General features: G+C 41.7%; 1 protein-coding gene across 2 annotated transcripts in view; it reads left to right on the top strand.

The window, feature by feature from the left end:
• The window catches only part of PLCH1 (phospholipase C eta 1), a 197,626-nt gene that overhangs the window by 55,173 nt on the left and 127,646 nt on the right, over nt 1-14,807 (top strand). The gene's annotated exons all lie outside the window — the stretch shown is intronic.

The following is a 14,807-nucleotide window of genomic DNA, read 5'->3' as shown; positions in this document are numbered from 1 at the left end:
CTAAGAGCTAGGAGCAGAGCCAGGCCCAAACCCAGGCAATCTGATACGGGAGTCTGGTATACCAAGTGGCAGCTTAACTGCTAGGTCCAATAAACCCCACCACCCACTGTCTTGATTTTGATTTTTATCTTTGATTGTGTTAGAGTTTATAGGTATAATGTTGCATAATTGACAGTAGATGCAATGCTTACATTTCCTTCTGGTTTGTGTGCCTTTGTTGTTTCTTGTCTGATTGCATTGGCTAATGCTTTCTCTAGTACATGACAGTGATGGGTAGACAGTCATGAGCATCCTTGTCTCATTACTGACCTTAGTGTTTCTCCAATAAGTCAGATGTCAAGTGTGTTTGAGGGATGAATGCCCACATGCACATCACCCCCTCCCCCCAAGGAATATCTACCAGTTTCTGCTTTTTAGAAGCAGAAATGACATTGAATTCTGTTGAAATACCTGATGATTCTTTTAGTTGCCTGGGAGATAACTAGATGAGTTTTCTATTTGAATCTGTTGAAATGGTGCATAATGTCAATGGATTGACTAAGATGAGGCATGCAAACACTCCTGGGAAAACTTCACGTATTAATATAGCATTATCATTGTGTGCTTTGTGTGTGCATATCTTTTATAAGTGAGGTTTTCATGTGGCTATTTTCTGTGTAGTCTTCTATGAAATTGAGGTTGGCAACAATGTTTTATCTGCTTCATAAACAATCTGCAGTTTGTTTCATTTGTAGATTCCAGGATAGGATGAAGGGACTTTTAAACATCAGTAAAAAATGGAGCCAAAAGTACTTCATTTTGTTATAAAAAGATGAAATCTATTCATAGCTTTTCATAATATGCCCTTTTCATGAACTTTTAAAAATCTCAGGTACCAGATCTAAATTATGATGGTTTGGCCGAATTTTTTCCTAATACTGCAGGGTCTTCTGCTTCTTTGTAGGGATAATTTTACTTAGAGGGATTTTTTTTCTACTTCATCTGTGGAAATTGATCTTGCTGAAGTTCACTGTCAATATTAGAATCATATTGGAGAGATCTGTTTTTTAAGGCAAATATGTTATAAAGAAAAATGTATTTCGTATATTCACAAATGTATTTGGTTAGTTGATCAAAGAGTGTCTTTTCCTATATACTTTTTAAGAAAATTATTTTCTCATTTGAAAAATAGACACAGAATAAGAGAGAACGAGAGAGAACACATGGGTGGCAGCACTGTCCCCCATCTACTTGTTCAATGCTCAAGTGTCCACAACAGTTGGGGCTAGGTGAGGTTGAAGCTAAGAACCTGGAAATCACTTAGGTAGCAGGGACCCAAGCACTTGATCCATCGCCTGTTGCCTCTCAGAATGGATGTTAACAGGAAGCTGGACTGGCAGTGGAGTAGCTGAGGCCGGGATTTTAGCTGCTGCATTGGATGGCCACCCACAGAGAGAATGTTGTCTGTTTTGTACAACCCTACATTCTCACTGCAGCCTTTTTCTGTGCAGTTGGGGTCTGCTGTTGGGTGTTATGCTGTTAGTTTATCACTTCCATGTAAATTGAAATGCGTAGTGCTTTCTGACTCCTGGTTATGCTCTGAGTTTGGATTATGGATGGTTTATTTGGTTTTCCTTGGTGTGGAGACATTTGAATATGTGAAGACAGCTGCAGTTGTCTCTGAAGATTCTGAAAATGCCCATTGATTCAATAAAATAAAAAGGTGGAACAGAAATGTTGGCTTGAGGGAAATATTGTAGGTGGCAGACCTAACATTTACAAGAGCTGATGTCTGAACAAAGTGAGGGAGTGAGTCCTGCAACGCCTAAGGAATGGTTTTCCAGGAAAATGAAACTGCAAGTGTGAAGGCGCCAAGACAGAGTCAAAGATGGCACACAATTCCCAGATAGCGGGAGGCAAGGCAGCAGAAGCAAAGTCAGTCCTGGGAGGAAAACGGAGGGAGAAAATGTAGTCAAAGAATTAGCCAGAGGTCAAGGTGACCTTTTTATTTTTTAAGGAAAGCTGTAAACCACTGTAGAATTTTAAGTGGAGACAGTAGAGTAGCCTTTCTTTATACTATTTTTTTAAAAAAGATTTATTTATTTTTATTGCAAAGTCATATACACAGAGAGAAGGAGAAACAGAGAGGAAGATCTTCCTTCAATTGATTCACTCCCCAAGTTATCGCAACGGCTGGTGCTGTGTCTATCTGGAGCCAGGAGCCTCTTCCAGGTTTCCCATGCAGGTGCAGGGTCCCAAGGCTTTGGGCCGTCCCCGACTGCTTTCCCAGGCCACAAGCAGGGAACTGGATGGGAAGCAGGGCCGCTGGGATAGGAACAGGCGCTCATATGCGATCCCAGTGCTTTCAAGGCGAGGACTTTAGCTGCTAGGCTACTTCATGGGACCCTAGCCTGCTTATTCTTACTTATCTAATGTAGGCACATTTGTGGGAAGTTAAAGATGAGAGTTGAGAATTGAACCCAGGAAGTCCCATGCAGATATCTTAACCACCCAGCTAAATGCCTACTCCCCAAACTTATCTTTTAATTCCATTTTGCTATGACTCTTTAAGGTATTTTGTGTGTGAGCATGGCTACTCTGGTTGGGGGAGAGCAGAATGAGGAAAGGTGAGCTCATGCAAGACCATGGAGGCTGCTTCAGGCAGAGAGCCGCAAGGAAGGCAGGGGACCAGAGAAAATGAGCAAATGATTTGGAACTCCTAGTGGAGTAATTGGAATACCAGAGAAATGGAGAAAATAAAAGGAAAACTAAACGGGCAATTTCTAGTGGAAATCATGAAGTGGAGATTATACAATTAGTGGTAATAGGTCGATGACCATACAACCCTGAATGCCCCTGACCTTGGCTGATCTCGAAAGCTAAGCAGGGTCAGGCCTGGTTAGTACTTGGATGGGAGACAGTGGTAATGTATAACTACCAGTTTAGGGTGGGACTACTGAGGTAAGAGGCTGAGGTGGATGGAGGACCAGAGGAGTTTCAGATTTATTGATTTATTTTTATTGGAAAGTTAGATCTACAGAAAGGAGGAAAGGCCAGGAGAAAGATCTTCCATCAGCTGGTTCACTCCCCAAGTGGCTGCAGCAGCTGGAGCAGAGTCAATCCAGGAGCCTCCTCCTGGTCTCCCATGCAGGTGCAGAGTCCCAAGGCTCTACTGCTTTTCCCGAATACAAGCAGGGAGCTGGAAGGGAAGTGGAGCAGCCAGGACATGAACCGGTGTCCATGTGAGATCCTGGCACATGCAAGGCGAGGACTTTAGCCATCAGGCTACAGTGCTGGGCCCAGGATCAAAGTATTTTAAATGAAGTGGTTCAGGGGAAGGATCATCAGAATATGGTGCAGCATTCATTCCATTTTAACTCAGTGTCACTAGGAGCAGTGTTAGGAGTAGAAGTGGGGCTTGATGCAGAAAGTGTTAATGACTGCAGAGTGGGCCGAGAACTGGTTTGTAGCTGTAGCTGGTAAGGGAGGAGGAGCGGTAGAGGGTGGGTGCCAGAGCACATAGGTGTTGCTGGCACCAGAAGTAAAGGAATAGGCTACTGTGCCACCATGCTGACACAAAACTTGTAAATTTCATCTGGCAGATGATAGTATTCTTTAAAGGATAGATGATATTTAGCACCAAACATGTGATGTTTAAGTGACCCTGAAAATGTCGCACTTTGTTCAAAGCAGGCCCGCATCTGTGGGTTCCAAACAACAGAGCAAACAAAGCCCTCCCTTTGCTAAACCAAATTGGAAAGCTGACCTGCTGTAATTGCAGATTTGTTTCAGCTCAGTATGGAGAACACTGATGGGTAATAATCATAGTCTAGCCAGCTATGTGATGCTGGCTTCTTTGTGTGCATTAGATAAATGAGGCAGTGAACATGTAGATTATTGGCAAGCTGTGAAATGATCAGATGTGCGCAGTATAGAGCAGCTCATCTTAGTCTAAATGTTCTAGCTGTTTGAGATATCTGGAGGCATCAGTGATTGGATGACTGCCAAAAGACTTCCGGAATGCTTGGGAAAATGAGAGGCAAGGCTAGGAGCAAAGTCAAGTACGTGCACACATTTGGCTTGGACTTCGTTTCATCCTCTTGCTCCTTAAGGATGATTTCATCATTATATCTGCCAGGAAAGTCAAATTAAAAAAGCATGCTCTGCATAGTTGACTGCATGGGCCCAAAGACTTGGAGGCATGACTTCCATGTTTGTAGAGATTCTCGGAAGGAAGTTGGTGCTTGGAAGAGGGACATCAGTGGAAAGCCAGGTTTCTTTTGGTTTTGCCTAGGTAGGAACTTTGTCACTTCTAGGGATTAATTTAGAAATAGTGGTTGTAACACTGACTTTCTGTCACTAATGCTGGAAGGCAGGGGAGGTCCCACATTTTAATGCTTCAGGAGACAGCAAGAGGTGGCTGCTTATGGAAACAGAAGTGATCTAGGAGCGAAGTAAACAAGGATGGAGGGAAGCTGAAGGGCAGGGCAGTTTGTTGAGACATGAAGCTCAGAGGTTTCCTTTCAAATTTTTTTTTGAATTTATGCTTTAATAGATTATCTAGGAGTATAGTGTGACATTTAGTACAGGTATCCATTGTGTACTGATTAACTCAGGATAGTTGGATTATCCATCTATAATATAGATATACATGTAATGTGTGTGTATATGCGTGTATGTATGTATCTATATGCATATGTGTGCATATAGTGAAGAGAATATTGAACATGCTTTCTGGGTGGTTTTAATTGCGACAAGTTACCGTGGACTATAGCCACCCTCGTGTGTACTAGATCACCAGAACTTAGTCCTCACATCTCCTTGTGACTTTGCATTGCCCCTTAGTCTCGCCCTCTGCTCCCACTGTCAGCCTTTGGTAACTGCCATTTTGTTCTTGTGTGAGTCCAGCTACTTTCAGATCCCACTGTAAGGGAGAGCATATAGCATTTGTTTTTTGTGCTTGGCTTCTTTTATTTAATGATAATACCTCCATGTGGTCACAAATGACAAAATCTTATTTTTAATGGCTAAATAGTATTCCAAGTAGTGTGTGGTGTGTGTGTAGTGTGTACCACACTTATCCATTTATATAATTATCAGTGCTAACGCTGATTCTATGTCTTGGCTGTTTGTAAATAGGGCTATGCTAAGCATGGGCAGAGTTTAAAAATTATTAATATATTCTTACTGGTTTTGAAAAATTGCATTAATCTTATTATTGAAAAATTTAATGTGTAGAAATGCAGTGTATAAATACTTAGCATAAAGTTGTTTTTTTGTGTCCTAGTCCTTCACACTGCCTGTTTGCTGTCCCACTCTGTATGCCTGTACCGGATGCATCACAGTTTGGGATGCGTCTTTCCTAACCTCTGCAAGCATGCTTTAACTTGAAAATGAAAACGTAGCTTACATATTGGTTGGCTAATTGATTGTTTTCTCTTTCTAGTGTGTGTTTATGCACACACATTTTTCATATTGAAATATGTATATGAGTATGTATAACTTGAATATGTAAGTATTTTCATGCTAACTTGTATGTCTATACCTCACTCTTTTAAAAGTTGCATTTTTAATTGCATATTTTAATTTTAAAAATGCCATGGCTACACTGTGATTTAAGAAACTAGTTCTCAATTAATGGATGATTAAATTTTATTCTGCAAATAATGCCATAACAGACAGACATTCACATGTTTTTGAATCTTTGTGTAGTGTGTTAATACCAAGAATTGAAGTTGCAGACTGTGGAATAGAAGCATTTAAAATATTTTAAATGATAGATTGATTATTTTGAAAGGCATACTGACCAAGAGATAGGGAAGGAAGGCCAAGAAGGGCAAGAGAGGGAGGAACGAGAGAGAATGGTTCACTCCTCACATTGCTGCAACAACTGAGGCTGGGCCAGGCTAAGTTAGGAGTCTGAAACTCAACATAGGTCTCCAAATGGGTGGCAGGGACTCGAGGATTTGAGCTGTCATCGGTTGCATTCCTGGGCATGTTAGCAGAAAGTTGAATTGGACTGGAGTTGGGACTTCAAAATGGGATGCCAGCATCCCAACCCGTGCCTTAATTTGCTGTCACAAGTTCTGCTCCTGGAACATTTGAAAGTTTGCCAGATGTTGCTAAGTATTTCCCGAGTCTAAAAGGAAGCCTCTTTACCTTGTGCTCTGGTCAACAATGGAGAATGTCAGCCCTTGAAATCCAGGCAATCGCAAAATCTCCTTGTTTAAATCCATGTTACTTTAAGCCTAAGCAGTATTGAGCATCTTTTCATGTTTATTAGCAAGTTTCTTTATTACATATGGTTTACATCCTGTAATGACTTTTATAGTGGTTGATCTTTTTCTTACTGATTTGTGATAATTCACTGAATACAAGGTAAATGTGATACCTGTTGCATGTGTTGTAATTGTGTTCACCCCCTTTAATTTCTGACTTTGTTCATGATGTGTTCTCATTTTCTCTGTAGTTTAAAGATGACTTAAGGCTAATTTCTAGACTCCTAAGTGACATTTTCTTTGGAAGGCCTGCAGTCACTTGCCTGTAGCACACCTGTACTGGCCCGCTGCTGGGTCAGTTCTCTGGACCATTGTCTGGCAGTAGGAATGATTCTGTTTGGTGATTGTGCCATTGGACAGTTGTAGAATGGCAGGCAACGTGTTTTAGTAGCAAGAATATGGATTTGGATTCAGAAATTCTTGTTCTAGATTTTTTCTATTGTATAGTAATGATGTTGGAAAACTTCACTCGTCGTATCTCCGGGGACTGCTGCAAAAGTCACACAATATAATTAATGAAAGCACAATGGTGTGAACTTGGAATAGCTCTTTATATACTTTTAATAGTCTCATGGAATTTTTTTGGGGGGGCAGTTGGCCTGTCTAGTGTGGCTCTGAAGAAGATCACAAAGTTGCAGAAGTCTGATTCCTCTCCACGCTTCCATGTGTCCATCTCTGTGACACTTCAGCCTTGTTAATTTTACTTCATAGGCTTTGGAGTTGCCTTCTTTGCCATCTCAGCGTAAATCACAATCAGAAGAAAGATGGGTCAGCTTCCCAGTCCATGGGATAAGAGGAAGTGAAAATGGCTAGAAATAGGAGATGGGGAAAACTTGATTGAAATCAATAAGGAGTATGAATGTGTGACCCCCTTGCTTCTGATGAGAGGGCTAATCTGAAATGTAGTGTAGGTTGTGCAGTGTGCCGGTGGGAGTCTGCACAATCGGCACATAGCAGTAGCAGCCCAGCCTGGAGGACGCACATCTGCTAGTTCCTGGGCTTTCCTGGTAAGGGGGTAAGGACTGTTGCTCTGCACAGTTCATGTTTTGAAAATCAAGGTGTTATTTAGGGGCGGGTAGGGAGGGAGGTAAGCCAGAGTTACTTAGGACAGAGGGAAAAAGCCAAGAGTTATTACTTAGGGCATCCTTGCCTTACATTCCTTAGGCAGCCATAGGCATGTCATACAGAACAGATATTTCAAGACTGCTTGTTGAACAAGGCTCCAAATTGTGAGTGCACGTATCTTAATTCTGCCAAGGCTTTAAGCCACCCCTTGTGTGCCTGTGTTTTCCCAGTTGTCTTGCCCCCACTCCAGTCCTTCCAGGAAACCAGACTGATACTTAGGAAATGTCAACCTCAGCAGGATCTTCCATGCATAAAGACCTCAGTGGTGTTTTGATGCTGTTGGGATGAGAACCACGATTCTTAGCATGGCCCAAGAGGCCCTTTGTGAGTCACGACACAGCACTGACTGAGTGCCCAACCTTCCTAGTGGTCTGGTCTGCTTTGGCTTCTCCTGGACTGATTGCTGCTCTGCCTCGGGGCTCAGGGGAAAGGCCACCCCCAGAGAGGCCCTCCCTGACAGCTGAGGCTGCAGCAGTCCTCTGCCTTCTTTGCATCCGGCTGTACCTCTTGTCGGCACTTACAACAAATACTATGAAACGCATTGTTGTCTCATTTGTTATTTCATGGAATTGCTTTCTCTCTGTCATGCTTACTATCATATGCACCTACAAACATATCCTGTACAAAACAGACAGTATTTACTTGCTGATGGAATGGAAGGCTATGTGAGCCACTGGTGATTGGGGAATTTCAGTGTGATCAGCCTTTTGCTCTGCTGGAAGTTGTGGTATAAGAGTCATCAATATGTTGGGGGCTGTAACTCCAGACCTTCTACATTCACAAAGTCAGGTGAAGACAAAGAATGATTCTTTTGAGCTGGTATATTTCTTTGTCTTCACCTGACTTTGTGAATGTAGAAGGTCTGGAGTTACACATCAGGACATTCCCAATATTACCCCCTTTATTCCCTGGGGTTGGAAAGAATTTAACTCCTGAATTCTGACTCTATGGGTACGGTCTCCCCGCGCCTAGGATTTGGATATTTTAAGATGACTATTTCACTGATTAAAACATGCTTTCCTACTCATGAGTCCAATTAGATCCATGAGTCCAATTTTCAAGTCTGCTGAGATTTAAATTTGAAAACATGTACAAATCTCCCCCTTTATTGCTTTCAAGTAAAGATGGGGAAGTAGAAGATAGTTCCCAGAACCTACCCAAATTCTCCTTCTGCATATAACAAGGGCAGGAAGTATCAGGAAAAGGGAAGAGAGTAGATGAAGCATCCAAATTTAGGAGTCTGTAAAGAGGCTCAGAAATTCTTACATAGCATTGAATTAGCCCACTGATACTTGAAAATGTGTTGAGTTGAATAAAAGGGTTTAATGTTGACTGTCTCTCTTCAGATAATCATTTCTTCTGAATTATCTAAGAGATTTGCAAATATTTATTCTTAAAAAGCTCTTTAAGTTTTGTTTTTATTTAGTTTTAGAAAGACTTTCCAAAGAGTGTTAAGTTTTAGAGTGAGCCTGCAACACAGAATTGTTTACAGTCAGCAGAATGACCATCTGGGCGTTACTCTCCCTGGAGCTCCTGGACTCTTATTTATTGTATTCACCAAACACCCTATGTATGTAAGAAGGCTTTCTTTCTCTCCAGTCTCCTAAATTGATCATTCTGTTGATCTGCAAAGAAAATGTAACTTCCTGTTCAATGCATCTTTTGATTTATCTAAACGATTGTACAAGTTTGGGAGAAAGGGGTTTAAGGAAATGTGTTTTGGCTTAATAATGCTGTCCCCAGGAATGTTCTTATTAGACTACTATTGAATGAAGCAGTCAACCATTTTGTACCCTGGGACCTTTAAAGTGTTCGTAGGGAGTTTCTTAAATTGTTCAAAACAAAACACTTGTTTCTGTGGCAGAACTGCACCTTCATTTTCCTTATTGACTCTCAGGTTAAGAACACATGCATTTTTTTTTTTTTAAAGATTTATTTTTATTATTTTTTCATTGGAAAGGCGGATATACAGAGAGGAGAGACAGAGAGGAAGATCTTCCGTCCGATGATTCACTCCCCAAGTGAGCGCAACAGGCCGATACTATGCCGGTCCGAAGCCAGGAGCCTCTTCCGGGTCTCCCACGCGGGTGCAGGTTCCCAAAGCCTTGGGCCGTCCTCGACTGCTTTCCCAGGCCACAGGCAGGGAGCTGGAAGGGAAGCGGGGCTGCCGGGATTAGAACCGGCGCCCATATGGGATCCCGGGCGTGCAAGGCGAGGACGTTTAACCACTTGCGCCACCGCGCCGGGCCCCACATGCATTTTTTATCAGTTGAGCTTTTATGTCCTCACACTGCCAAATAAAAAAAAGCAAATGGGGTTGGCCCAGCATGCTACAGCATTTATACAAAATAGTTTTGCTCACTGGGAAGAGAATTGGAAATGAAAAATGAAGGTGATGAGTAATTCTCTCCAGCAGCAGCATGTCTTAGCTCTGTGTCAGTATCTGTTCTGGTGATGCATTCCATTTGTTAGTTTTGAGTTACTAAGGCTAGCTGATATCCAAAGGGTGGGAATTTGGGCTTAACTCTCAGTGAAAGAAGTGTCAAAGAACTTGAAGATGTATTTTAAAGCCACAGTAAGAGGAAATGTTCCCTGGGCTTCATTGCCTCATGTAGCTTTGATGTTACAAGCCAGCCCTGCAGAAGAGACAAGGAGTGTCAGCCTCATAATGTGTTCATGGGTTTACAGTTTTCAAATTACTGGAATACTAAGGGTGTGAGACTGGTGGAGAGGCAAGTTATCTGGGAAATGAAGCTGGCTATATAGTCAGGGCTGTGCCTGGGAGGAATCTGTAGATCTTGTTAAGGAGCCTCAGGCTCTCTGTTTGAATTGTAGCAACTTCTAAACCATTTGGAGGTGTGTCAAGATTAAAACATGAGGATAATGGAGCATACTATTACTAAATGTTCAATATTTTGGGGACACTTGTGGAGTCAAAGGTACAATTTCACATGGTTTCAAAAAGATCAAATGAAAGCATCTGAAAGATGAGCACGGGAACTTGGGGGTTACATTGTATATTGGAAAGATCATTATTGATGTTAAGAAAGGGATAGTGATGTGAGATAGGGACTTGGCACCAGCTAGTGTTCAGGATGTTGCTAGTGATAGTGAATGCTGAGCTGAGAGATGCATTGAGCGATGACGACAGAGAGGGGAGGTATTCAGGAATGGGCCAGTGTATGGTCAGAGCACACAGGAGTCAGTAGTGACTCTCAGATCTGTGGCTTGGGCCATGGGTGGTTGATGATATCATCCAGGCTGATAACCATGAGGGCCCACACTACATACGTGGACAAATCAACTACTACTTTCTTTTTTCTGCATCCTCATGCTTTTGTGACCTTACTGGCTCTGGAGGGACTGTCCTTTCTGCGGTTAGCTAATTCCTAAATACAGAAGCAGTGTGCCAGTGAGCACACCTCATCCATATGTACACAAACCAACTGATTCAGAATCTACATGCTAAGTGAGCTGCTTTATCTGCTTCTCTAACATGGGCCATTATCCATGATCTAAGGACTAGACAATGGAGACAGTAGCTATACCTAGAGCATGCTAGAATTACTCAAAGTAGCCTAATCTGGCTTGCATTGCTTTAACTGTTCCTTTCTTTGGAAACCACAGTAAAGGCTCTTGCCCGAGTTTCACTCCACACCATTTGTTTTATCTCCTGGGGCTTCCCTGTGTGTGTCTCCACCCTCCAGTATGTGACCTGGCTCTGTTTCCTATTTTCAGGGAATTGTGATTTTATTTTATTATTTTTAAATTGAAAGGCAAGTTTACAGAGAGAAGGAGAGACAAGAATCTTCCATCTACTTGTCCACTTACCAAATGGTTGCAGTACCTTGCGTTGATCTGATCTGAAGCCAAACGCCAGGAGCGTTCTCCAGATCTCCCATGCAGGTGCAGGGGCCCAGAGACTTGGGCCGTCCTCTGCTGATTTCCCAGGCCATAAGCAGAGAGCTGAATGGGAAGTAGAGCAGTCAGGGCTTGAACTGATGTTGATATGTCATGCTGGTGTCCATGTGGGATGCTTATGCTTCTGCTGAAGGTGGAAGACTAGCCTGCTATACATTCATGCTGGCCCCAACTCACAGTGAATCAGAGTTCTAAGAGGTGAAACCATCATATTACTAGGGGAAAACAGAGAAGCATTGCAAAACATTAACATGGGAAAAGACATCTTGGAAAAGATGCCTGCCATACAAGAAATATAGAAAAAAAAGTAGTCAAATGGGACTATATTGAACTAAGCATCCTCTTCACAGCAAAGGAAGCACTCAAAGAGGCAACTGGCAGAATAGAAAAAAAATATTTGAAAGCTATATATTTAGGGAATCAACATGGTGGAATAGGGTAAGGACACATTTAAACAGACGGAGAAATATTAGCCAGTGTGAAGCAGAGAGGCCACATTCCAGGAAATAAGAGAGGACAGAACAACAGCAGAGGGATACCCAGAGACTGACAGACACAGGAAAGCAGTGGACACAATGGTGTGGTGTCGCAGTGACTGATACCTCAGCAGCATTCAGCAAATGGCAAACTGAACTCCACAGGCAGCCAGAACTCCACTAGCAACAAGGTTCCAGCCAAGACAGGTCAGGGTAGCCCTCAGACCTGACAGCCAGCAGACCAAGAACTCTAGTAGTGGCACATCAGGCACCATTTTGTACAGTGTGGCAAAAGTTTTAGGACTGCAGGGGACAACAGTGAGCTGCACATGTGTTGAGCTTGGTAAGAATTCACTGATCTCAGTGCATTGAACTGGTCCCACAGGAAAATAGTACTGACTGCGGCATCATACGGGTCAAAATAGGTCCATGTGGCTCTCAGACCTAGCAGGCAACAGGTTCCGCAAAATCAGCACCACCAACCACCTAGCTATATAGGACACCTGGTGTCTCTCTAATCCTGGGACCTACTCCAACTGGAAGTGGGAGAAAGGTGGTACAGACAATGGTGTAGCCCCAGCAGGGTATAACAGGAGGTGGAAAGTGGTGAGCCAGGAACTGGGGCTTTGGAGACCACAGTGGAAATCTAACATAAGAATCCAGGCCTGGAACTTGCTGGAGGGAGTGGCACAAGTGACTGTAAACAAAGAGCCATGTATCAACTGCAATAAGTAACATTGAAATGTAGACCTGTGGGTGACACAGCTTAGAAACCTGCCCCAAGAAGAAGACTCTGATAACCAGAAGTACAATGACCAAGAGCAAAAGAAGAGACAGAAGCACAATGAATATTACTGAAGACTCCCCTGCAAAGGAGCAAAACCCTATGCCAACTTCAGAGTTAATTGAGGAAGATATCGAGAAAATGGGGGATACAGAATTCAAAATACTTGTTATAAAATTTATCAACAACGAGAAGCATGTAAAGCAGACATTCAAGGAATTTAAGGAATATGTCACACTGGAAGTGAGTCAAATGAAAGCTGATAGATCACAAATGAAGAATACAGTGGAGCAAATTAAAAGTGCGGTGGAAAGTCTCCAAAATAGAATCAAGCAAGCAGAAGAAGGAATTTCAGAATTGGAAGATATTTCCTGTCATCAAGGGGAAACAAACAAAAAGCTGGAAACAGAGCTGGAACAGGACAAAAAAAGTATTCAAGAATTGAAAGACACTATTAAAAGGCCTAATTTAAGATTTATGGGATTCCCAGAAGATACAGAAAGAGAAACTGGGTTTAAAAATGTATTTAATGAAATAATAAGGGAATATTTCCCTAATCTAGAGAAAGAATTGGGAAACAAGATCCAGGAGGGGCACAGAACTCCCAACAGGCTTGTCCAAAAGCGATCTTCACCAAAACACATGATTATCAAGCTTCAGTTGAATTATAAGGAAAAGATTCTTAAATATGAACATAAAAAAATCAACTGACATATAAGGCTTTTTCATTTAAGGGGATGTGTAGTAACTGTGTAATGGAAACTATCATATCCAGATGTGAGGATAGAATGCAGTATGCATCTCTACTTTCCACACAAAGATGGACTCTCAATGAAACGGTTTACTATATCTTGACAGTAGGATGCTGGACTCTGCATTTTCCATGCCTGCAATGGACATATGACTGTGTATGGGGAACTGTAACATAGTAATGATATAGGGGAATTCAGTGAGGAGAGGAGGGAATTAGAGAGGGAATAAGGGAAATCCCAGAGTCTATGTAACTGTATTATACAATGATGATAATAAAAAGATTAAAAAAGAAAACAATATATTTAATAAAGGATTAATATTCAAGAATTATGAAGAGCTTAAAAAACTCAAAGAATGTGCCAGGCGGGTAGCATAATTGCTAAAGTCCTCAACTTGCATGCGCCATGATCCCACATAGGCACTGGTTCATGTCCTGGCTGCTCCACTTCCCTTCCAGTTCCCTGCTTGTGGCCTGGGAAAGCAATAGAGGATGATCCAAAGCCTTGGGACCTTACACCTGCATTGGAGACCTGGAGGAAGCTCTGAATCTTGGTTTCAGATCGGCTCAGCTTTGGCCGTTGCAGCTCCTTGGGGCGTGAACCAGCAGACAGATGACCTTTTGCTCTGTGTCTCTTCTTTGTAAATTTGACTTTCCAGTAAAAATAAATAAATCTTATAAAAAAAGAAACTCAAAAACAACAAAGCAAACAAGCCAGTTAAGAAATGAGCAAAAGACATGATGCTTGGGCGTTTTTTCAAAGTATGAAATACAAATAGCTAACAGATATCTAGCATCCTTACCACCAGGGAAATGTAAATAAAAATCACAATGCAATATAAGCTTGAAAGCTCAGTTTGAAAGTTCTTCCAAAGTTCAGAAACTAACAACTGCTGGGGAGGATGTACGGCTAAAGGTACCCTACTACATTTTTGTTGTGAATGTAAACTAGTAAATCATTATGGAAGACATTACGAGGATTCCTCAGAAATCTGAAAAATAGATGTACTGTATGACTCAGTCATTCCCGTCCCGGGAGTTTAGCCAAAGGAAATAAGCGTGATGAAGGATCATCTGTAGGTCCATGTTTGTAGCAGCTCATTTCACAATAGCCCATTCAGATGTCCATTAGCATGATTGGGTAAAGTTGTTGTAGTATATTTGTAGGACAGAATGCTACACAGCTGTATAGAGAATGAAATTTTGTCTTTCACCACAAAACAACTGCAGTTGGAGACTATTATCCTTATTGAATTAAGCCAGTCCTCACAAGGCAAATATCATATTTTCCACGACTGTGGTAATAGAGTGCAAAAAATTTCACTCATTAATGTGAATGAAATTTGACATTTTGAGATTTGTTATATCCCTTGTCTATACTTCTGAGCAATGGTAGTTTTCCTTCTTACTACTTGTTGAATTCTTTTAAAGAATTTTAAATTTTAAAGCTTGTGATTATTTAGTAAATTGAAAACATGGCATTGTAAAATTAA

Source organism: Ochotona curzoniae, unplaced genomic scaffold (assembly GCF_017591425.1).
Source record: "Ochotona curzoniae isolate NIBS_2020 unplaced genomic scaffold, NIBS_Ocur_1.0 contig_2599, whole genome shotgun sequence".
Lineage (NCBI taxonomy): Eukaryota > Metazoa > Chordata > Mammalia > Lagomorpha > Ochotonidae > Ochotona > Ochotona curzoniae.
The sequence above is the reverse complement of the archived record's forward strand: the minus strand, read 5'-3'. Positions and strand labels throughout refer to the sequence as shown.